This window comes from Corvus hawaiiensis, chromosome 15 (genome assembly GCF_020740725.1).
Source record: "Corvus hawaiiensis isolate bCorHaw1 chromosome 15, bCorHaw1.pri.cur, whole genome shotgun sequence".
NCBI lineage: Eukaryota > Metazoa > Chordata > Aves > Passeriformes > Corvidae > Corvus > Corvus hawaiiensis.
In genome coordinates, this window is record NC_063227.1 from 8137334 (window position 1) to 8162298 (window position 24965).

The following is a 24965-nucleotide window of genomic DNA, read 5'->3' on the forward strand; positions in this document are numbered from 1 at the left end:
CCAAGACACACATGATGTCAGAGAGCAGTCTAAAATAGTCAGGAAATTGTCCTTTTTTTGCTTCAGATGGTGACAAAATTACTCTTAAGGTGAAAGCCTGTTAAACTTGGATCTGAAATTCCGTATAGTTACATGTAATGTATGTGTGTAGCCTATTAAGCTTTGCCTGCAGTCACTGGGACTATATGTGGAAAAATTCTGGAAAAAAAGTTATTTGCACCTTGGTCTTGATTACAAAAACCCACCCTCTTTTCTTATAGCTTTAGGTCTTGCTTATATTGCATAGTAGTTGCACTTCATAACAACTTTATAATACACAAAATTGACTTGGCATAAGTACTTGGCTCATTAAAAAAACACTTCAGCCTGCAAGTGCTGGTGTTCCTGAGCCTCGGGGATACTGGTTATTCCAAAAGATGCAATGATTTGTCACTCAGTTTTAAACTTATTTACAGAAAGAAAATCCTCCCCTAAATGTATTTTCATGTCGGTCCTGCAAAATGGAAGTGTTGCTCCTTGTTACCAAAAGGGAATTCTCTGAAAATATTTTTGTATGCAGAAACCTGGGTTTTGAATTGAGTGTGAGGGAAATCCTCCACTTTGCACTATGGTTATGAAGTTGGAGATCAAAAAAAAAAAGGTACTGTGCGTTTTTATCTGATGGATCACTGCTGTAGACAAGTCTAAAGGCTTCAATGAAATGTAACAGCATTAATGTGGAGCTTTTGTTGTTGAAAAGCAGGTTTTGATTCTAAAATAGATACCCCACTGACTTGTCCCATAGAGGCCAGTAGAAATCCCATCAAAATCACACTGAAGTGTCCAGTGCCAAGACCTGCTGTAGTGTTTGGCTCTTATGGGCAGGAAAGCAGAATATTGTGTGGAATGTAGAGGGTGAACAGCTCTCAATCCTAGCTGTGTGCTTTTACTAGTTTTATCTATTTTCTGTACCAAAATCTGGTATTGTCAGAGTTCTCTGGTTTTCTGTCTGTGACAAGGCAAGACCCCCACCTTTGGAGTATTGGAAGGACATGGAGTCATTCGTTGTGATTATTTTCCAGATGAATTGTTTGCTGGTTTTATAGTAAAACAAGACAGCTTGAAAGAAACTTGTGCCCTGTCCAAGGATAGCTGGGTCTTTCTCAGTTACATGTACAGCCTCGAGTGTTCTTCAATTACTAAAAGCAGCTATTGGGCAACTGAGAAGTAAATTAAGTCCATTCCTTATGCCTGTATCCTTTCATTAGTAGCAGCAGCATTTAATTAAGAACTGCAGAGCCTGAGATAGTAACCCAAACTATAAGAAGATATGCCTTGTCCGAAGTAAATCAGTATTTACCAATTTAAAAACAATTCTAAGAAGTGTAGGCACAAAATGTCTTGCTGAAGGCTACAGCATTGTAACCTTGAGCAAGTTGCTACTGAAGGGCAGCAGTGAGTAAACCCAAACCTCCTGGGACATGGTCAGGTCTTCTGCCCCATGGGTTAGGCTCGTGGAATCTTAGAATATCCTGAGTTGGAAATGACCCATAAGGATCATCGCGTCCAACTCCTGGCTCACCACAGGACAACTCCAAAAGTCGTACCATGTGTCTGAAAGAGTTGTCCACAAGCTTCTTGAACTCTGTTAAGTGATTGCTCTTTGTTTCAGACCCCTCCCAATGGCTTTCTTTCCTTCTGTCTCTTTGGAGTTCTTATTTTACTGACTTTCTCTTCATGTACGTTGCTTTAAACTGGTAACTGTGCTCTGTTGAAATATTTCTGAACTGTGCAGGAATTGATTGATCTGAGCACTGGAATGATGCCATTGACAGAAGAATATGTGTGCATGTCTGTTTTCATCAGTAATAGAAAAAATAGTAGTCATTAGTCATTGGTTTCTTTTCAATAAAGATTTTATTTTAAGACATGCCAAATATCTCTTGGAGCCAAGGAGAGGTTTGTTCTGAGTCAGCTGAAAAATAAGATCCTAAATACCAGTAGGAGATTTTTCTAATCAGATTTTCTGATCATATGTGATTGTAGCACGCTAAAATGGAGCTCTTTGAAACATAGGCTGTTTCTTGGATTATGGCAATTATAGAGCAGAGAAAAACTTAAACTAGTGGAAAAATAAATTTATACTTGACAATTTACATACTGATGTCCAGAAACAATAAGATGTACTTGATGTGCAAATAAACAGATTCTCCCCTCTGATGAATTTGAGTGGCATAGCTCCAAGCACAATAATTTTCCAGCAAGGACATTTTCAGGAAAAAAGCCTGGGTGTACTATTTATTTTCCTTTTCATCCATAGAGAGTGTACAATTTGGGGAATTACAAGGGTCTTTCTGGGAACTGTGCCAATAAATGGACCTTGGTGGTGGTGTTGTCTTTGGCAGCTCACCAGGGAGTAATTCTGAATTAGTTTTGAAGGCCCTGTTTCTGAGTCCAGCAAACCAAGGTCAGGGTTGAAACAACCCAGTAAGGCAGGATACAAAGGACATTTTGTATCTGAAATGATGCCTGTTTTAGTATTTTAATTTTACTTTGTGTGGAGCTCTGCTGGCTGTGCCCAGGCACCTGTGTGAGCGAGATAGTGCTTGTGTGGGCTGGTGGAAAAGGATGCAGAAGTCCTTGGCACAAGTACTTTTAAGGAAAAAATGATAGTTTGTGCAGTATTGTTGAAAGATTGTTGGGGAACGCTGAATTTTTTGTGACTTGGATGTCTTGGATATAATACTCTGATTTAAAGAAGAAATGGTCTGGTTGAAGAATTAATCAACAGGAAATGTTGGTTGGTGTAAACAGTGTTTATTTCTTCTTTGGCCGTGTAATTTATGGGCACAAAACCACTCCAGGAGTGCTCTGCTCCCGACTGTCCAGCAAGAGGAGGGGAGCTGGACCAGCAGCTTTGGCTGCTTAGCAGCAGCAGAGCATCCTGAGGGACACTGATGGGTGCCCGGACGTTTAGTACCTTCTTTGTTTCCTCTGGTTGCTCAGGGTCTAATCCTGCAAATGCAAATGGGGAGTAGAGACCAGGAAGCTGTGGAAGGGAAGGAACCCTGGAGTGGGCTTTTGGGGCTCACCAGGAAGAGCTTCTGGTGGGAAACCACACAATCTTTGAGTTCTCCACCACTGGGGGTTTGTGGAGGTCATTTCTTTTTCCCCCACTTTCCATGAAAGGGAAGGAAGGAATAACACAGGCTGTAGCTTTGAATTCATGGCTGAAGAATTGAGTTACCATGTTTTCAATTCACTACCATCCTTCACTCTGAGTAGATCTGCATTATATTGCAAAGTGTTTCTCTTGCATATGCATTTGTGACTTTTTTAATACATAGAGTGGATGCAATTTATCTCTGTGTGTGTGCAGATGAGTTGCATCCTTATATTAAAAATACGATCACCTTTCCGGAAACTAAAGCATTATTTTCCTGCTTTTTTCTGCTTATTTAGTACAAAAGAGGTGAGAATGCAGGTGCCTGTAGGGGAGTGCTGGCCACAGCCTCAGCTCCACATGCTCTATCATGCAAGGAAGCTCCACTGTCCTCGTGACCCTCCCTGCAGCTGGAGCTGCAGATCTGCTTGCGTGATCCCAGCCCACGTTTCTTGTTTGGAACGACTGTAAATTCTGCAATGTGGCAGCCTCTTCCATGGAATACTGTGCTGCTTAAATGCTGAAGTCATTTTGATTTATTACATAACCAAGTTATACGTGGCTTTGAAATACTACGTGCGTAGTTTACCAAGAGGTCCTTCCAGGCTTTTTTTAATCTTGCCACAAAGTATCACGACTGCGGAATGGCTTGTGTTTGGTCTGTGGTTTTGCAAATAGGCTCTGAGACGGGGGTTTGAAAGGCAACAAGAAGGAAAACCTCAGAACTCCAAAACATATCCCTAGCTCTATTTTGGGATCCAGCGCTACAAAGGAGCGGGAGGAAGCAGGAGCCAAGGTCTGCTCTTGGTTACCCTGCTGAAGTAGGGAGTTATTTCAAGCTGTCATCCAACCAAAGCTTCTCACAGCAGCAATACCAGCACAAGTAGCCATCTGCAGCTCTGCATGGTGAAATGATCTGGGAACTGACTTGGTTACTGAAAATAGAATGTGGAAATGGCTCTTCTGAGCCTGGGCCAGGGCCTGGTTGGGTACCACTGGTGCTGTCACCCAAGGAAATGCTTCTTGTCTTGCACACTGCAGTAATTGCAGCAGCCCTTTTACTACATAGAGTAACCAAGGCTCTATGTGGCCAAATGTTTGTTTTCTAGACAAAAACCAGAACCTCAAGCCTGCTGCTGTAAAAAAAAAAAAGGGCAAGGGTATACATTTTGTAAAATAGAGGGCTTGCTGGGGTGGGCTCTTGGTCCAGTTCTGCTCACAGAGGCAGGTGTTCAGTGCTGGGCTGCTGCTCAGCTGTGCCAATGGGACTGAGGTTCTTGCACTTGATTTATCCAGGAGAGGTCAGTTCAGAAGTAGCATCTGGGTTTCAGCTGAACTTTACTTGGGTTTTCAAGCTGACAGAGGCACAGGGAAGTTCACCACAATCTGCCCTGAGCCCTATGGTGAATCAATGGGTCATTTTCATTATCAAATGGTCACAGGCCCTTCTAGGTTAGTAGTCATTGCTAGAGCTGTATTAACTTTGTAAAATACACAGATGTCCTTCACCATAATAAGTCAATAATTCCCATATTGTTTGGAAATGCAGAGAGTAGAATCCAGCTGACTTCAATGTTGTTGGAGGATTGCATTTATAATTACTCAGCTTGATCTTCTTAAAGCACAGTGTGTTTGTGTTTCATGTGGTATGTGAAATACTGCCTGGACAGTGAAACTCAATGACCCAAGAGATCAACTTTTCCTTACCTGCTGTACCTAAGGCAAGTTTATCTCAGAAACACCATCTGAATGCAGAGCTGACTCTTGCGTGGAGGATTTGGGAGCTGTTTTGGTTTTTTAATTGATAAAAGCTTATTGTTAGCACTGGGGTATCTTGTGTTAAGAGGCACGCTTTTTGTGGTTTTCCTTTTGGAAATGTTCCCATGTTGACTGAAAGCACAGACACACTGCTGTCTATTTGGGCCTTTCCAGCTCATGGAGCCAGGAGGCTGTGCCATGGGGCTGCAGCTCTGGAAAACAGATCAGAAGGTCCCAGATATGCAAATAGAACCCCAGAGTGATTTGGGTTGGAAGGGACCATAAAGATCATCCAGTTTCATCCACCCCTACCATGGGCAGGGACACCATCTGCTAGACCAGGTTCTCCAAGCCCTGTCCAATCTGACCTTGAACTCTTGCAGGGATGGGACAGCCACAGCCTCTCTGGGCAACCTGTGCCAGGGCCTCACCATCCTAATAGTAAAGAATTTCTTTCTACTGTCCCACCTAACCCTGCTCTCTCTTTTTGAAGCCCTTTCCACTTCTCCTGTCACTCCAGGCCCCTGTCCAAAGTCCCTCTCCATCTCTCTTGGAGTCCCTTAGGTACTGAAAGGGGCTCTAGGGTCTCTCTGCAGCCTTCTCTTCTCCAGGCTAAACAGGCCCAGGTCTCTCAGCCTGCCCTATAGCAGAGCTGCTCCAACCCTCTGACCATCTTCATGACCTGCTCTGGTCTCTCTCCAACAGGTCCATGTCCTTTTAATGTTGGTGGCCCCAGCCCTGGATGTGTGATGTCCACACTTTGCTTTAGTGGGAAGCAGAGGTGTCTGGGCTCTGTGAGATCTTATAGGGAAAAGGAGATTTGCTGAGACAAAGCTGTGTATCTGCCCCCAGCTGCAGTGGGACTCTCACCTTACCATAGGGTGACACTGGGAGTAGGGAAGCACAGCTCAAGTCATGTCCAGAGATGGAGCGAGCAGTAGCAGGAGGAGAAAACCCAAGCAATGGTGTGTTATGGTTTTCTGCAGCATGTGGCAGTTTAGGGTCTGGCTGCAGGGATGTGCCTCTGATGAGGGCTGTGGGTGCTGTTGCATGGCAAAGCCAGAGCTGAGCTGTGCTGTGCATCTCCCCCAACTCACAGATATCAGATCAGCCACACATGGGTGTTTAGGTTGCTCTGCAGTTGGTTTATTGCTTTCACATGCTGCTTCCATTATACCTTACAGCCTTATTCCTTTTTTTTTTTAGGGAAGAGAAAAAATAGAGGAACAAATCCAAAACTAAAATTAGTCATTTGAGAGTCCAAGTTTGGTTTTCATTTGTTTGCAGATAGGATGGTTTGAGTTGGGGGAGGTTTGCTGAGGGGAGAGGATTGCAAAGATGAGTTGTGGGGCTGAGGCATTGCTGTCCTAAGGCAGTTTCTCCCTCACTGTCAGTGTAGTCCTTCTGCAGTCACACACTAATGTAGCACCAAGGTCTTGATGGTTTTTTAGCATTTTCCTTCCCCAGCTCTTCTAGGCGAGCATTTATGTGGTGGAGATGAGTTATGGCCAAGCCACCCTCAGCAGCACTCACAAGTACCTTGATGCTTGGTGCTGGGGTTGCTGATCTTCTCCTGGGGCTCCTGCTGCTCCATCATTGCTTCATGCTGGAGTGACTAGTGGGACACGCTCCAAAAAAATTAGAGCAAGTCAGATGTGACCCAGCTGTCATCCCCCATTGCTTTCCTGGTGCTGGTGTGTTTTGGTGGGTATTTCTGCTCTTTAGTCAAGAGCACGTCTGTCATCGCTGTCCTGCTGGCACTCTGAAGTCACATGCTCTCCAGTCTCCCGGGACTGACATGGAAATGCTGCTGGTCTTGGGTGAGACAGTGATGGTTTAGTGCATGCCAGGGTAGTTGCTGTGTGTTCCAGCTTTAGCTGCAGCCCAGCCTTTGGTGGGGTTCCCACTCCCAGGCACTCTTCCCTGCCACCATGACACGAACCCTCATCCTGAGTCAAAACCAATGCTTTTTTTTTGTTTTTTAACCTTCTCACAAAGTTTTTTCTGCAATTATAAAACTGGCTTTTCCCAGAGCCTGGCTTCTACATCTCTCCTACTGCTGGGCCTGTTGGCCAGACTGATTGACATCTCCTCTCTGGTAGCAGGCTCAGGGCCAGGCACTCACTAACAAGTACTTCAATCTCCACTGAATAGTGAAAAAATAGAGTTGTTTCCAACATGTTCTGGCCCCTTACCAATCACATGGAGGTAAAATGCATGGTGCCTATTGCTTTTCTTTAATTCTGTGCTTCCCCCACCATTCCTCTCACAACCTCCATGTGAGGATGGGCTCCATCCAGAATCCCAGGGCTGGGCTGGGCTGCACAGGGGAGGCACAGGGCACCCTGCCCACATTTTCTGCTGGGGGGGATATTTCTGCTTGAGAGATTGTTGGGTCTTGGTCCTGCCATGGTCTAAGCAAACCTGCTGGCAGTGCATAATAATAAATCTCCTTGATCGCCCTAATCTTGCCTCACTTCTAGTTTCTCCTGTGCAGGATCATACCCTTCCACAAAGCCCTTTAGGTGATTTTAAAAGTAGTAAGAAATTGCTTTACTGTTTCTCCCCATGGGAGCTTACGTGGTCATCTCATACATCTTCCGGATGGGATGTTTCTCCTGGCTGCCAACCTGAACTTTTATCTTTTCTATTTTCCTGGGGCTCAGCTAGAAGCATGCATTGGATCATGGCTGTCCTCTTTGTGCCTCTTCTTGGTCAGTTCACTACAAGGCCTTTTAAAGGTTTCATTTAGCTACCTCTTCATCTTTTTTTTTCTGTATGAAGACAATATTGTGGTTGCAGAAAAATTGAAGAGTGATCCATTGCCACCCTGGTTTCTGGTGGGAACACACCAAAATGAGAGAGCTTTCATTACTGTTTGCAGCCTTGCTACACTGCAACCTTTGTCTAATATATAGAAGGTTTTATTCATATTTTCCTTGTGGAGTTAGTGCTTCTCTGATTTCCTTCTCCTTTTGAAGAAGTTGCTAGGAATGATGATGCTGGTCCTACCTGGCAATAACCGTAGTACAGAGCTGTGATGTGTTAACTTGCATCCTGTCTGCGATAAAAACTCATCCTGCTGCTCTTTTATGGTGTATCAATTCAAGCATCAGCTATGTTCATATTCTCTTTTAAACCTTGATAAATCTCCTTATATAAAATCTAATTTGAGATTTATAAGGAGAGATTTAAAACAGGAAAAACATCTGAGTGTAAGCTGAAGAAAAATCCTATTAATGATGTGTTATTGAATTTGATGTCAGTCAAGTGGTTGTAAAACACGTTATAACAGAAGTGCGCTGAGAACAAAATTGCTCACTACTTCTTGGCTCTGGTGATTTAGTTCTTCACTGTGAACATTGCTTTATAATATTGGGTTTGTACATATTTTTATAGACTTTTCTTTTTAAGTGCTGCAGAGCATCTTAGGATCCTTAATGATCACTTTTAACCCTTTCAGTAATGTTCCTGATAGAAATTTTAGGAGAACAGGCTGTTGTGTTTGCTGCAAGTTGTTTCTGATGATGTTTTGTTGAGACATAGGGCGTATGTCCAAGAGCTGCATGAGTGCCCTTTGGGTGGAAACAGGCTCCACTGTGAGTTTACAAAAATTTATTGTGCCTGGGCAGAGAGAAGGGAGAAAATGCACTACATATCCTCCTTCCTCCCACCCCCTTTTCCTCTTTGGCATCAAATAAAACAATGTCTCATATGGTAGAGTACATGGTTCCTGATGAGTTTACTGTCTCCATACCACCCAGGATGGATCTGGTTCTTATTGTGTGTACTTGCACACACAGTGTGGAAAACCAGACTCCTTTGCTGAAAAACAAAGATTTCAAAGCATTGTTAATTGGCAATTATCCACCTATTACCTTAGGGTAGGAGCCTGCAGGTTGGATGTAATTTTCTTCAAGCTGGATTCGTGCAGCTTGGGATGGGAAAGGAGACAGTGAACGCCTTCCTCCTTCAGTGAACAGTCCAGCTGTGGGCTAGAGGAGCTGAGAGCACTTGTGTTTGGTTTCTACCCCAGGAAGAACGAAGTGTGTGAGCGCAGCTTGACAAATTGATGTCTCTCTGTCTCCTGTCTGTAAAGTGCAGAAATTCTTTGGCAGCCTCAGGGTAGTTACTGAAATGTGTGGTGTTAGTTCATGGCTGTGGTCTCACTCTGGTACAAAAGCAGGGGAAGGACCTTTGGATGAAATGTCTTCATAGAAAAAAGTTGCTTCACCTTCAGCCCTGCTGGTTCTACATAAGTGGCAAAACCAAGGCAGAGAAGTCAGGCATTTTACCTCTAGCAAGTTGGAAACTGTTGTTCGTTAGTGTTTCCTCCAGGCTCAGAAGCCCAACAACAGCTCTAGATTGGCTCGGGTTCAGCCTGAAAGCACTGGCCAAGTTGTGACAGCACATTGCCTCCTCAGAGGCAAGGAAGATAGATGTGTATAGAAAATGTTCCAGCTGTAGGCTTGCTTGGCATAGTTCACCAGAAATCACCTAAAGTAAATTCCATGTTTAAAGAAGAGTAATTTTTTTTTCTCTCATGCACTTCTGGATGACAGTTTTGTGACTCAGGAGATGCAGAACAGGACTGTGATGGACTGGACAGCTTGGTAGAGCTTTTACCTATCTTTGAATCCAAGATGCTGTACACTGAAGAGTCAAAGTGTGCTGTAAGTAACTGGGATAAGGGAACAAGCAGGATCTGAGTATTTTTCCCTCTGAAGAAACTTTAATTTTTGCTTAGAGCATCTGACACAGGAATACAATCATGTCTGCGCAAAATATTACAACAGTGTAATTTTCACTTTCAGGAAATTTGTTGTCCAGAATCTCTATTCCAGATAACACTAAAATTGTTGGAAGGTGCAAGTAAACAATCTGTATCTGAGATTCACTGTTGTACTTGTGAGAATGAGAATCACAGCAGGTATTTGTGGGGTTTATAGGGAACTTTTACAATGGGCTTTAGCAAGGGGTTTATAACTGGTTTTAGATTTGTGTTTGGTACCAAACTGTTGGGAGAGTCTCACCATGAGACTTGCAACATTTAGATAAAACATTAAGCCCATATTAAGTGTTTTTTCCAGCTAAAGATTGTTGTGGCATGCTTTCAAAAGACAGGGAAGTACTTCTCCATCCTGTGTTCACATCGGGAGGCTCCCCCCAGCATGCTGTGAGCTCCAAGGCTGGACGTGAGCCCTTGCAAAGCACATAAGAACAGCTCTGTCCGCCCACACTGCCAGGGAGAGCCGGCACTGGCACCGCTCGCGTGCAAGGGGAAGCGTAACTATGCAGAGCAAAACAGCTAAACAGCCCACACAAACCTTGTAGATGCCAATATACTTCATCAGCCAATGTTTTCATGAGGATTAGGCTGGGTTGTTTGATAAAGCACATACAAGAGCCATTGTGTGTTATCGCCCGGCACAGCTGGGCCGGTGCACAGCAGCACTGATGTGCTAATGTGCAATGAAAGGCAGCTGCAGTGACTCTTCAGATGCCCGAGGATCTGATGACAAGTGTGCTCGCTCAGACCCCTCCAATAAAGTCACTCGTGGGTTGTGGTATTCCCTCTGTGGGTAGTGCAGTTGGATGGGGCCATGGCTGGCAGATGGACTGGCCACAGCTGATGGGAAACCCTACAAGGGCTCCAGCGTGGAGTGAAGAAGAAATGAGAGACATGGGCAGAAACCGTTAAACAGAGATTATGCTTAAGATATTTTTCTTTCATTTTGATTTATGGCAGCTGCACAGCTAAATCTACATAAGTTAATCTTGCCTAATACAGAGTTGTTTATCCCATGAGAGAAGGTGGTGCTGGGGGAGGGATGGGGTGTGACAGCGTGAGGACGCCAGGCTGGGAATACTTCTTGCTTTTTGTGAACTTGGGGTGTTTGCTCCGCTGTTGGGGATGGTGGTGTAAAAATTTTGCTGTTCAAAGCATGGAAGCCCTGTTCCAGATCTATAAGTACTGTCTTGGAAAGGATGAGAGAGGAAAGGGCTTGATGTGAGCAGCATGCTCCCTGCTGCAGCTGCTTGTGTTGGGTGCACCCAAGGGTGTTAGTGGCTTTTCGTGTTGGCCTGGTCAGACCTTTTGTGTGGGTTTTAATGCCAGTTCCTGGCTAGACACAAGGATTTGTAGGCATGTGCCAAAAGGAAAACCTAAAAATTATTTCCCCAACTGCAGATTAAACTAAAAAAGTTTTGGTTTGGGTTTTGGTCATAGCAAAATCAGAGCTTCAGCTATACATCTCTGATGCATCTCGTGCTGAGCTCCTTCCTCCTGGGCTGAGCAGAGCAAATCCAGACTGACATCTACAAGCAGGTCTCCCAGGGTTGTCCTTTCCCAGCCAGGTGTTTTTGGTGTAGCGGAAATGAGGAGCTGGAGTGTTGGGAAGCAGCTGTAAGAATTAGCTCTCTGAAGCAGTAAATCCATAGCCCTGCTACTTATGAGTACTGCAGGGAGGATTTTCACTCTGTTTTGAGGCACTGACTTTATTAGTGAGGGAAATAAAGCTTAGCAGCTCTCCTCAGCTGTGGTCTGAACTCTCAAATGAAAAAATAGCTTATTTGAAGTTTTTTTTTTAATACTGCTCTTAACATACCCTTTCCAAGAACAAAAATCTGCCTCCTTTGAAAATGACACTGGGGTATTGCATCTGCTGCACAAACACAGTAATAAATTCCATATTTAAGTCTCAGCACAAACCCATGGGCTGTTGTGTTTTCTTCTTTCCCGTGTTTCAAATATCTGTGTGCTCCACCATGGTGTGTCTAGTCCCACTTAAAAGCTTTAATGGTGTCTCTGGGAGAAATGTGGAATGATTTTTTGCTTTGTAATGAGGTTTAAACCCATGCACACAAATTATTTAATGTTAAATATCGAAGAGGAAGATAATACTACATGAAGAACAACCAAAGCTTGTGCTGCAGGGGAAAAGGGAAGGTGTTACTGGTTAAAAAGAAAAGGGTGGAACTTTGATCTTTCCAAACAGTTCCTGATGGTGCAAATCATCAGGGCTACTGAGTTACACACACTCATTCCTTAACCCCCAGTTATTGGGAGTGTGATGGCCGATGTGTGCAGGCAGCTGAGCGGCACAGCCTGTGAAATGAGAGCCAAGCTCTGAGAAGCATCTGGACACTTGAAAAATCAGATGGGTGAAACTGGACCCCTGACAGCATTGCACTGAGGCTGCAGGGGTCTGGGCAGCACTGCCTGAGCAGCTTCTGGGCTCTGTACTAAACAGCAAAGCAGCCTCTGAAGGGAAAGTACTCAAGGGGTGCTCAAATTGATTTTTAAACTGTTAGTCACTATGAGAAAGGGAGCAACTTCCACATTGAGATAAATGCTATGCAGTCGGGAAGTTCTGTGTTGACAGCAGATAAAATTATCTCTTCAGATTACTTTCTAGCTGACTCTTTCAATCACTTCAGTGCTCTTTTAAACTGAGCAGTTACAAACTCCAAATTATTGTTCCTTTATAGGATTCTTCACCCTAATGTGCTCTTTCCCTGGGCTTGGAAAGTTTTCTTCTTTAAACTCAGCAGTGGGAGGCAATAAGGATTTTTGAGAAGAAAGGACTGTGGTGGATCCCCTGAAAATAAAGATTTGCTGCCACTAACTTGCTGCTTCTGAACTCCTTTGACTTGGGACAGAAGTTCTGGTCTGGCTGGGAAACCAGGCAGGTCATTCCCACACACGAGCACACTCTGCTCCACTTCTCAGGCGTGATGTCTGTCATTGACACGACTGATGGGGCAATTTTCTATATTTCCTGTTACCAGCAAACAGAAAACCTCCCATTCCTTTGGAAGTGCATTTGGGGAGCACATGGCAGCACGGTGGGCTGGGGGCAATGGTAGGGTCCCATGGCTGGGATGTGGAGCTGGGGGTTTGAAGAGCTGGGTTCATGTCTCACTGTGTGATTGAGCACAGAGTGTAGGTTACAGTATCTCTGTGAATCCATTCCTGTCTGAGGGTAAAAAAAAAAAAAAAAAACAAACCAACACACAAGTGCTCCATTGTGAAGGCTCCGCTTCCACAAGGGCATGTGAAGATCCTCATTAGTGTTACAAGTGGTAATTAGTGCTTAAATTCACCATTCACCTGAAGTTGCAATTACCTACTAATGTTGCAAGTGGCCTTTCCCTGCTTTTGAGGAACCTGTGCCATAAAGCCTAAACCAGACTCTGCTAAGGCAGGCATCATTCACAATCTGTTCTTAATCCTAACCTAGGGCAAGAGAACCTCTGCTGGAAACGGGTCTTCAAGTAATCGTGGCAGTTTGGCAAAAGAGGGGGAGAGCATGTTAAATCTCGCATTATACAACCTACCATTCTCCTTACTGAATCATCTGCTACTTCAGTCACTTCTTGGAAGGGAAGCGGCTATTTTTCTTCACTGGGTGCCTAGCAGAGGTTCAAATACTACCAATATTATGGAAACTTCTTTTTCCTGTGTGACTCCTGGTATTTCGCAAGCAGCACCAGTTTGTTCATGAGACTGCTCTTATTAGGGCTGTTACCTTGGATAATAATGAGTGTTTTGGGTTCCTTGGGTTGTAACTGGATGTTAGTGTAGTTACAAGACTTAATTCCTCATTTGTTTTTATGTAGAAACAATTGAATCTCTTAAACTCCACTACTGGTCCCGAAGTACAGGGTTAGTACCTAGGTTAAATACAATGTCTTGTGAAGAAAATTTCGTTGTATGGTGTCATTTGAAACTTGCAAGAGACCAAAAGAATCTTCAAAACTGATAGTTGAAAACCCAAAGGAAAACATAATTCTACACAGATTTATTCCTGTCAGGGCACTGAGATATTTCATGTCCGAGCCGTGTACTCTATTTTTATTTTACAGACATCAGGGTACCATGATCAATGTGTGAGGCTGGAAGAGTGGTGAAAGGCTGATGGATTAGTGCTTCCCTTTTCCTTTTGAAGCCTTGGAGATTGGAATATTGAAAGCACAGAAAATAGTGTCTTGTAAGACAGTGTTGGGAGTTGGAAAGTCTTTCTAGGTATGAAAGGTCAAAAGCTGGTGTCAGAGGCAGGGCATCACGGTAAGTGTCATACAGACGTTGTTAAGAAGCCTCCACAACTTCAAAGTGCAGAACGCTGGGTGTTTGTGCCAGAGGGTCACTTCCTCTATGAATTGCTAAGATGCACTGAGAAACCCTTTAGAGAAATTCATGGTACGGTGCCAGAAGTTTAATACTCATAGGGTCATCTTTGTTTGGTTTGGTTTTTTTCTTCCTTATAAAAATATTTTGGGAAGAGAAATACTGCTTTTCAGGATCTTGTTTTTACTTGAGTTTTTGTGACCCCTGGTAATACCTTGCACATCTTTATTCTTTCATGCAGAGATAGTGTTAGATTTGTTTATTTTATAATCACATCTCATTGGAATGTTTTATTCCTGATTTGTAATTAAATCTTTTTTTTCTTAGCTCATTGCTTACACTGGTGCCTGTGCATAGGTGTGTGTGACTGGGGACAGCAGAGTGGGAGGAGGGAAGGAAGGGCAGAGTGTGGGTAATTTTCTCTATTGGCCTCTGCCATGGTCCTGGAGGGCAGCTGGGGAAGGGGTCTGGGAGGAGCCTTGCCTTGGATGTACCAATATCACAGATATGTGTGTCAAAGACCAGGTTTTTCACCAACTTTGCCTCATGCTTTGTGTCAGGGCCAGTCCAGCCAGTGTCACTACAGAAGGTATTCCCTGTTGGATTATTGTTTGAACAGCAGCAGCTGTTTGAATTCCCAGCCTAGCAGTGAAGAGAACAGAACCAGTCCTTATTTCTCAATAAGTGGGAGCTGGGAGCAGTAAAATCAGGCCTCTTGTTTAAGGGCTTGGCTTAGCCCAACTGGTATTTATGACTGCCGACAACGGGATTGCTTGTTGAGGGTGCTTATTTTAGACTAACATTTTTGTGGGGATAAATTGTCTTTGTCCCTTCTGCCCCCACTTAGATACTTGCTGATAATGTGATTTCAATAGCTGGGATGCCATCTATGGCTTATGAGCATGAGCAAGTGCACAAGCCTATCTTGTACTGCTTTGGGCAGCTCTGGGAAAAGCACCCACACCTGCTGTTCCCATGGTACCTGGGATTCTGGAGTGTGAAAAAGCAGCTTGAAAATAAACTGTCACCCATCCCATTCTAACCTTGAAAGTCTGCTGCATTTGCCAGCTACTGGGCTTGTTTTATGAGCAGTACGTAGATCTGATGGAATTCTTTTTGGAAATCTCACATTCATCTGCACTTGTGCAGCTTTCCAAGAACTGTCATGTTGGCAGATTCTCTGAGAGTTGTTCAGATTTAAGCTAGACCAAGCTTGCAGGAGGATGTTATTTCCTACAAGAGCTGTACAAGCAGATTTGAAATTAGTTTAAATTTTAAAAAAAGTTAAAGAAATCCACCTGTCCCTGGAAAAGGGAGAAATATAAGCCCCTTTGCCAGCAGCCCCCTTATTTGGTGTTTTGCGCGTCCCTATGGTTCAATTTAGACCAGTAAATGCTTTCTTTATAGGGCAAACAGTTCCTGATGTGATTTTGGTTAAGTGTCTTGCAGCTCACCAGGGTGCAGCCACTGAAACACATCAAAGAGCTGCAATGAGTTTCTGTGACGGGAGCATTGGTTGTCCTCTCCTTTCCCCATTGCAATGGGATGGTGTGACCTGCTTCACAGGGCCCGTCAGCAGGGGTCCCACAGGATCAGTTCTCCAGTCTTTTCCTTCAGAGGGTGGTAGGGTGGCTGTAACCTTGATTACTGAAATGTTTTCTCTCTGTCCTCCAGCTGAGTCTATCCAGATACTCCTTCAGCACTGCTTAGGTCTGTGTAAGAGCAGAAAACCAGTTCCCTGCATGGTCTGAAGCTGCTGGGCTGCCATGCAGCCTGGGAGAGGATCTGCCCTACATTGCTCTCTTTAAACTGGAGCTTAGTTGAATTCTGTAGTTTTCTGAACCTCTTTCTAAATTTAAGAGCAGCTCTAGAGTGCACAGTGTTTCAGTAGCCTCATGAGAGAGAAATCAACTTTTTGGCAAATAAGTCAAAGCTTTTTGTGTGTGGTGTGGTGTTGGGGTCCCTCCCCTGCCATGGAGCCCTGGGAGAGGGGCCCTGAGGGGACAGACACGGTGTTTCCCTGTCCCTGCTCAGCCTCGTTCCCGTTGGTTGGTTTGTGTTCCCTGCGCGGGCAGAAGGACCCTTGGTCCCGTGACTGGGACAGTTCCTCAGCAGAGCCCCGGCCATGCGGCTGGAGAAATAAACATCTCTGAAACATCTAGCAAGAATCTGTCTGTCCATATATATTTCCTTTCCACGGGACTCCTGGTTTGGTATATGCGTGTTGCAGGATCCCCACTGCAACATAATGGTGGAGAATTGTGAGCAGAACGATCCCCGATCCCTAAGCGACTGATTTGTGTGAGTAAACCCTGGAAACTTTGGATTCCTCTTCTTGGTTTTGCTTTGCTATTCCATATCTAAACTATGGAGGAACGGTGGGAAGACTCTTGGCTCTCAGAGCCGCATATGGACATTTATCTTAAACTTAAAATGATTCTTGAACAACAATTTGTAAATTTTAGCTTGATTCAAGCTCAAAAAGAACTGAAACACTTCCTGGCATGGTTGTTTAAGAACTTTTTCTATGTTTCTTGGGATTTAATTCTTACCAAGGGCTTTTGGAAAACCGTTTGGACACAGTTAATACTGGAGTCAAAATATATGCCGATGGAAGAATATTTTCGTGAATATTATTTAGTTACCGAGACTGTTGAGCAATGTCAGCTGTGTCCTGGCGAAGGGAAGCCTGGCGCAGGGACCGTGCGGCCCAGGCCACGTGCACCGAGCGCTCTGCGAGCAGCAGCGAGGCAGTTCCCGCGCGCGGGCGGAGCCACGCGAGCCGCAGTGTCGGTGGCGGAGCGAGGCGCGGCGGGACCCGGCGGTGCCCGCCCGGCCGCGTGCAGCGCGTGGTGGAGCGAGCCCCGTGAACGCCTGGCCGAGAGGGGCGGCGTGCGGGTGGTGGCTGGCGGCGGTGGCGATGGAACGGAGCCGCGCCCAGCCGAAACGCGTGCTGGAGCAGGGCGCGGGGGAGTCATCGCTCGGGGGCCCGGCCGAGATGTGGGTGCAGCGCCCAGCATCGGCAGCGAAGCTGCGACCAGAGGAGGCGACGCACGGAGAACTGAGCGGCACGGCCCGGCCCGGCCCGCGCAGCCCCGAACGCGACCCCGGGAAGAGCGCGCAGGCACGAGCAGCCCCGACAATTCCAACACGGGAGCGACCGAAAGAGACAGCAAAGATGCAGCGAGACAGAAAACAGCAGCCACTCGGAAAAAGGAAAAGATCATAGTAACTAAGACCTTAGGGATAGTAAAATGGTATAATATTAAGCAAAATTATGGTTTTATAACAAGGTGTGACAACCAGCAAGACATATTCGTGCATAGAACTGCTATTAAAAAGAATAACCCTGAAAAACGCATCCCAAGCTTGGGAGATGGAGAGGTAGTGGAATTCAAAATTATACGAGGTAGAAAAGGGTTACAAGCATCGCAGGTCACTGGGCCTGATGGTGTTTCTGTGAAAGGCAGTATATATGCTAAAAATCGTAGTCATGTTAGACAATATCTCCATTGTAAACCCCCCCTACAGTCTCCCTTTCCTAATCCCACCTTTCCCTTTTACACTGGGGGTAATAGGACATAGGGTATTCCCAATCCGTTTTTTCACCCATGGTTCCCCTCACAAAACCATGCTTTTGCCAATTGTTTCCCCAAAAATCCCTTTCCAATGCCGAGTGGGGGATGAAAAGGGGGAGGGAAGAAGTTAAACCCTCTCCTGCCTCAGTTTCCCCACAAAGCATGCTCAGAGAGTTCTGTCTCCCTTCTGTCAGCCCTAAGATGTTCCACAGAATCTGTTTGGACATTTATAGACTCAGGAGGGTGGCTTGTTTTGTTTTGAAACTGTTCTTGTTATGTTTATCCAGTTGTTTTCATTCTCCTTTTATTAAAATAAAACGGGTGAGGTGTTGGGGTCCCTCCCCTGCCGTGTAGCCCTGGGAGAGGGGCCCTGAGGGCACAGACACGGGGTTTCCCTGCCCCTGCTCAGCCTCGTTCCCATTGGTTGGTTTGTGTTCCCTGCGCGGGCAGAAGGACCCTTGGTCCCGTGAGTGCAGCAGTTCCTCGGCAGAGCCCCGGCCATGCAGCTGGAGAAATAAACATCTCTCTGAAACATCTAGCAAGAATCTGTCTGTCCATATATATTTCCTTTCCACGGGACTCCTGGTTCGATATATGCGTGTTGCAGGATCCCCACTGCAACAGTGTGGATTCTGTTCTATCTTAAATGGGCTATTTTAAGTCTGTTGGTGTGACAGAAGTCATTTCAAGATTGATGGTAAATCTTGCCCCTGCAGGGAGTATCAGAAGCAGCTAGCATTTTACATACAGTGTAAACAAAAGGATGATCATTAGCCATAATTAGATTTTTATGGGTTTGTAAGATGACTCATGCCCCCTGGAACTTTTGCACAGCGAGCTAAAGACGTGCCAAGGTTTAGAAAAGCATGATTGCTCTTTGGCTTGTAAAAATACCAAGCTTGGATGTACAGCTGTTGTGTGTCCCTAATAATAATGAGACAACTATGTTGCAACCTTTACTCATCCCTTCTTCCAGCAAACTTTCCATGAGATTGAGTAAGAGCTGCAGGATATAGTTTGCGGACACTGGCTGTTAATGTTAGATTGGCTGTTTTTGCTGCTGGCTTTCCAAACTCTGATGTTTCCTCAATTTTGGGGGATGCCAAAGATAGCAGGCTTCTGAGAGGCCAGCAAATCTCAGTCCAAGCTTTGAAGTGATGAAAAATATCAACTGTAACAGCAAGTCTTGGCCTTTTGGAAGACCTAAACCATGTGGTATGTTGTGGTTGAGGAGCAAGATGTTCTGTAGGGCACTCCCAAGGATCTTGAAAGAGCTGTGGAGAAGTTCCCTCTGAAATTCAACAGGTGGCTTGACTCCTGAGTGTGCCTTGTGAGTCTGTGTCATCTACCTGTAAGGCTTTTACAGCTTCATACATCTGTCTGTTGACACAGAGTGTGCTGGATTAGATAATTCTTCTGATCTGCAAGTCTGTTGACGTGAATTTCTACCTTAAATACCATTCACAAAAGATATCTTCTTGAAATGCATCTTGCCCTTGAGGTGGTCCCTGAGGCCACTGGCTGTCACTGAGCCCTTCTGGCTCCTTTGGGATCAGAAGTTCAGTCTGACACCTGGAGTTTCCCAGGTTGGATGTCCTGTGCAGGATTCAGGGACTGTACTGGTGTCCCTTCTTCCTGTGCAGCCTGTGCTCTTCTGTCATCGCTCTTCCTCTGTCATCACAGCTGTGTCTGGATAAGGCACATGCTTGGCCCTGGACTGTGACTGTGCAGGTGACTGCTGTGTGGGGCTGGTGGGTTTGCACACTGTTTTCTCTTGCTAGTGTTTGTACCTTGCTCAGCCTCTCATGTCAATCCAAAACATTAAATTGTGTATGTAAGAGACAGGGAAAATCTCTTAATATTTGACAAAATTATTGCATATTTTTTCTGAAGAGACCCAGAAAATGTGTTAATATGGAACCACCATCCTTCAAAATTACTGCTCTTTCTGGTTGGTTTTTTTTAGCATATGGGGACTGTCTCCTGCAGAGTTGTGGATTAATGAGATGGTTTAAATGAAGGTATACGTGTCAAAGGACTGGGCACATGGGTATGTGTAAATAAGGAAATAAGCAGACTGGTTTCACAGTGCTGATTTCTTTATTACAAGGTGCAGAAGCTGCAAAGCACAGAGCTCTGACAAAGTGCACAAACTGGCCTAAGATGCTGAAGTACCAAGTCTGATCATGCTGAAATAATATAGATGCTTTGGGATAGATGCTGTTCACTCAAAATAAGGAATCTGGTTTACCCCTCTGTTGAAGCATATTAATAGCACAGCGGCATAAAGTGTATTTTATTTAACCCTGTTGGTAATGCTGCCTGTAACTTTAAACTTGGCAAAGCACCTCCTAAGAGAGCATGGGAAGAAAGTGGTCCTCTGTCATTTGGTGGGAAAAAATGGACAAGAAAATTGACTAGCATTTGTATATTTCTAAAATGTGTCATTCTGGAAACCCTGAATCAGAAACAGGATCTTTGAGGTGTACAGGGTCTGAATTTTTGGTCATTTACTTGTCCTTCCTCATCCCCTTGTCCAGTGGCTGCCAGGCAATGCTGAAGGTTGGGAGCCAGATGCCTGAGAGGGGCTTGTGGCTGTTTGCAAGTTTGCTGCTGACTTCAGGAGTGGCTGCTGTGCTACCTCGATGGAGACTTTTTAAAATTATTTTCTTAACATCTGTTGTGCATTTGTCTATAGCAAGAATTACAATCCCCGAAGGAATTGTTGGCTGATGTATAGATGATGCCAGATGAGGAAAAGCACCGTTTGGCACATCCAAATGAAGCAGCTCTCCGTGTATGACACTGTCATTTGGAGATGATTTACACGGCCGCGTTTGCCATCAGGATGTCATCTGCCCTCTCTGCACTGTTGAGCTTTAAGGCTTGGATGCAGCCTGACTACTTAAACACACTGCTGTGATTGGAAACACACTGAGGGAAACACATGCATGCGCTTGCCTTTTGTTGCAAACAGTTTTATTTCAATGGAAAGCAGAAAGAGTGTAGTCATTTTTCCCCCCCTCTGATGTTGATGTCAGGATTTCAAGCCTGACTGCCTGGATGACGAGAGCCGTGGTATTTCCATAGGACAGAGCCATTGTCAAGTTTCAATGTGTTCCCATTAATGAGGAGGGAGAAAACTTCGGACTCCTTCCCATCTTGTCCAGATGTTTCCATGCATTAGCATGGGTATCATGTGTGTTCTCCCAGCTGCATTTTGTCCTTAGGAGATTTTGTTTTCCATCCTTTCATTTTACCCAATGTAAAATAAGCACAGGCAGGTTGTGATGTTTAATCCAGATCCTGTGCTGGTGTAAATCAGCAGAGCTCTGACTTCTACAAGATGACCAAGTCCATCTCCTCACTGTTTTTTGGCCATGTGGGGTGTTGTAGAGGGGGTTTGTGGGTGGATGTGGTGGTGGTGGCTGGATCAGCAGCTCCTCTTCCCTGCAGCCCTCAGCTGAGCAGTTCACGAAGATGTTACTCAGGTTCAGCTAAAATGGGCTTTATCCATTTTAGAAGCAACAAAATCCCTGATGCTTATTTAACATTGTGGAAGCAACAAAAGAATATCCAAAAGTTTTTATCCTCTGTGCACAACTTGGGGCAGAATTGAAGTCTGTGTAGATACAGCTGCCCTCTGTAGGAGTTGGCTTGTACCACTGAACTCTGAGGACAGTTCTTTACTTTCAGCTGTGTATTTAGGGTGTTTAAAATTGCATGTGTCCAGAAGACAAATATTTCATTCTGTACTTAACTCTAGTGGTCTTTCCAAGACCATGAAGTTACTTAATCAGTAATCCTTGCCTACAAATGCTGTCTTTCCACACCAAAACCTTCCAACCCGAGATAAATCCAGTTCTGCAATTTTTTCAGTAAAGTCCCATTCCCCCAATATACATCTGCCCTCCTGGCTTAATAAAGTGTTTGCTGGAGTGAAGCCTGTGACTCTGAGAGGGTGATTTTGGTGACTTTTCCCTTCTGTATGACATGAAAATAGAGGGAAAGGAAACCCAAACTTAAAGACAGAGTTTTCGTTGTCTCTTAGGTAGTGTACTGATTTTAAGCTGAAATTAAGACAGCTTAGAAATTCCTTGAAAACTTTGTGTTTAGTCTGTGGAAGCTAAAATCACTATTTTGAAATGGATAAACCAAAAATTACATTCTATCCTGCTCTTGGCACTGTATCAACATTTATGTAGCAATGTAAAAGTTTTAAACTGTGAAAGAAATAATCGCCTGCTCTAATCAGCATTTTCAGGGGAAGGCTCATTAAAGCACTGATACATTATCTGAAACTTTGGAGTACAGTTCCTTCCATTTACAAGAACTTGAACTTTCCATAGCTGCTTCGATAAACTTTTCAACAGGGTTCAAAAAACTAACAAACGATCCCATTACACCATACGTTAAAAATCTATTCATCTTATACTAATGAGTAAGTGGACATGCATAAAATAAAAATATCTGTTCCTTTTACTTTGTTTAAATCGCTACTGTCATGTACATCAGCTCCAAATGATAACACGTGCTTAAAAAAACAAATACATTACTGTTTCATGTTATTTTAAAATGTCTCTGACTTTTTTCAAGTGATTTATATTGTGTTTGTGATTCAAGCCTGAAAGTATGCTAAGAGGCCTGGGGAAAGAAAAGTTGCTTTAGAATCAGTATTTTGCATATTCTTACCCAAATCCAGTGAAGTAATGAAATACCATAAAGAAATTGGAGCAGATTGCTGGTTTTATCTTTAGCAAGTTTATTTAAAAGACAACATTTTATAAAATGACAAATCAATTTAGTTATTAGACCTAGGATATGGGATGCCTGAGTAGTCCTTCTGTATTACACCTCATTTGCTTCCCCTTGTGGTTTGTTTTCGAGATGTGCAGTTGTAATCTCTTGGAAAAATCAGCCGTGTGTTGTTGTAAGCACGTCCTTCAAATGGAGGCAAATCCTCTGTTTGACAGGCATCTCTGACATTAAACTGCAGCACAGAAAGAGCACTGACCTTTAAGGAGCTCTTCATGGGCACATGCACTGAATGGAAAGGGCTTTAGGTACAAAAAGCCCTTTTGGCTTGATCTGTAAGGGAGAGAACAAGAAGCTCCTATAGAGAGATCTCTCTGTACTGGGAAAGATCGTTTGGGTGGTATCTGTCCCATAAAGCTCCTGCTCTCCTCGGGCTGTGTCGATGTGCTGTCAGCATCCTCCTGCTGCAGTAGCTGTGCGTTGATGTGTTCTGGTTGCCTTCAGTGGTCTCATGGGAGCATGTTTGGAGCCCACTCGAATAGCTGATGTCAGCTAACACTTAAAGAAGATATCAGCAAAAGCCGTGGCTGAGCAGCCAGCCAGTTCCTGTGCTGAAACAGGAACACATGTGAAGGGTAACCACCATGGGAGTCGGGGTTCTGATACAGCTCAGAGATGGTGACTGTGCATTGTCAAGTCTGTCCCAAGAGATTCCCTGCAATGAACTTGGTGATTCAGTTCCCTCTGTGTCATTCAGAGATGCTCTAGGAAGGTGAAAACTGCACAGGGGTGGTTGAACTCCTGAGAACACTTCCCAGCAAGCAATCACATTTGTTTAATCCTTGGTTTAAGTCAGTGAAGCTCTGTTTCAAAACCCCCCTTTTTTTTTTTTTTTTTGGTCTGGACTCATCTGTCCAAAAGCTACTCCAGATCTTCTGTTGCTTGCAAAACTCCTAATTTTTAACATCATCTTATTCCTGGTCAGTTTAATATTCTCATGCCAATACTGCTGTATAGTTTAAACAACTTTTTGGAAACAAAACTGGGTGTACCTTCCTTATGCTGTGTTTGTAGATGGCAATCTGTCCCATCTGTCTCGGTTTGTCGAGGCTAAGCCTCTTCTGGTCCTTTGGCCAAGGCTGAACTTCCAGTGTCCTGTTCCTCTCTGGCTCCCACTGGGTAAGGAATAAAAGTAGGAATACAAGATTCAGCTGAAAGCCACCTTCAGAAGGCAGCACTAGGCCAGACTTCTCTCTGGAGCTCAGTTGGCTTGGTTTTATTGTTTCCTGATAACAATTTAAAAGACACATGTGTGAGAAAGCAGTTGTGGATCCAAAGGGCTCTCTTGGAAATGAAGTTGGTGTGTGTGTGCTGTGTCCAGGTACTGGTGGAAATGCCGTGGTGTTTCCATGCCCCTCAGGCAATGATTGTGCTGACGTCAATTTGTAGAGAACAAAAGCAAAGTCAGATGTGAGTTTATTGCTTCAGCTCTTCGCATTTTCAATGTTATCTTGCACTTGAATAATTCAGTAATTTTGAATTATTTTAGTACCTTCACAGTTAGCAAATCATACTGGTTTGGTTTTTTTTAAGGAATAAGTTTTTTTGAAATTTGGTTGGTTTCTTGAGGAGGATGTGCAAAAATAATTTGAAGCAACCTGTAGACATGTTTTTTCCCAGAAAATACCTGCAAACATTAGGTTGGTGGTAGTGTCATGTTTTCCTGAAGACAGCTGGGTTTAGAACAGGGCTAGCAAGGTCACATATGGCCCATGCAGAGGTTTTACTGAGCTGATTTCTGTCACAGCAGTGGAAATGCTGCCTATGGATTAAGACTACTTTTTTAGCTATGTGGCTGAAAAACAGCCCATCTTAAGAGCACTGTCTTGAAAAACCAGCTGTGTAAATACTTCAGTACATTTTTCCCTCCTGATTTGTTATTCTTCCCCCACCCCCAGCCCCCTTTGCGATACCAGATTATTCACTTTTCCTACAGAAAAGGTTCTTTGCAGTTTGAAGTTTCCCGGCATCGAACTCCACAGGGGACCCTCACTCTCCTTTTCAGAAGAGTTGAGCCCTTGCTGTCACATTGGTCAGAATTAAAACTAAATTATGATCCCTGGTATTTCCTTACCAGATGACCAGATGTCACACACAGCAACCAGGGCATGGCAGGCAAGCCCAGCACCTGACCACCCAAATCTCTTGGGTAGCATTCCCATTTTCCATAATGAACCTGGGAATTTTACTGTAGACCTTGCAGATGGAGTTGTCTGAACCCGGGTGTTTGTTTTAGTTTCTATTTTGTTATTAGCTATGCTGTTATCTATTTTTCAATCTGCTGGAATAATTAGCAGGAAATCAATGTGACTTTCTCTAAAGAAGATAAGCAGGAAGACTTTGCTTTCCTGTTTTCCAAGGGCTTTCATTCTGCAGCTTGAGAAATCCAGTGGGTGTTTCTAAGCTTATAATAAACTCTTGTCAGTAAAGATTTATTCCACTTCAGTTACCATCTAAATGGGCCTAGAAAGAAGTGTCCATCTGAAAGTGTTCTTCCAAAACAGACCAAGTGATCTTGGTTTATTTGCTTTACTGCTCCAGA

General features: G+C 44.2%; 1 protein-coding gene across 1 annotated transcript in view; it reads left to right on the plus strand.

Moving 5' to 3' along the window:
* COL23A1 (collagen type XXIII alpha 1 chain) overlaps positions 1–24965 on the plus strand; it is a 191638-nt gene that overhangs the window by 76570 nt on the left and 90103 nt on the right.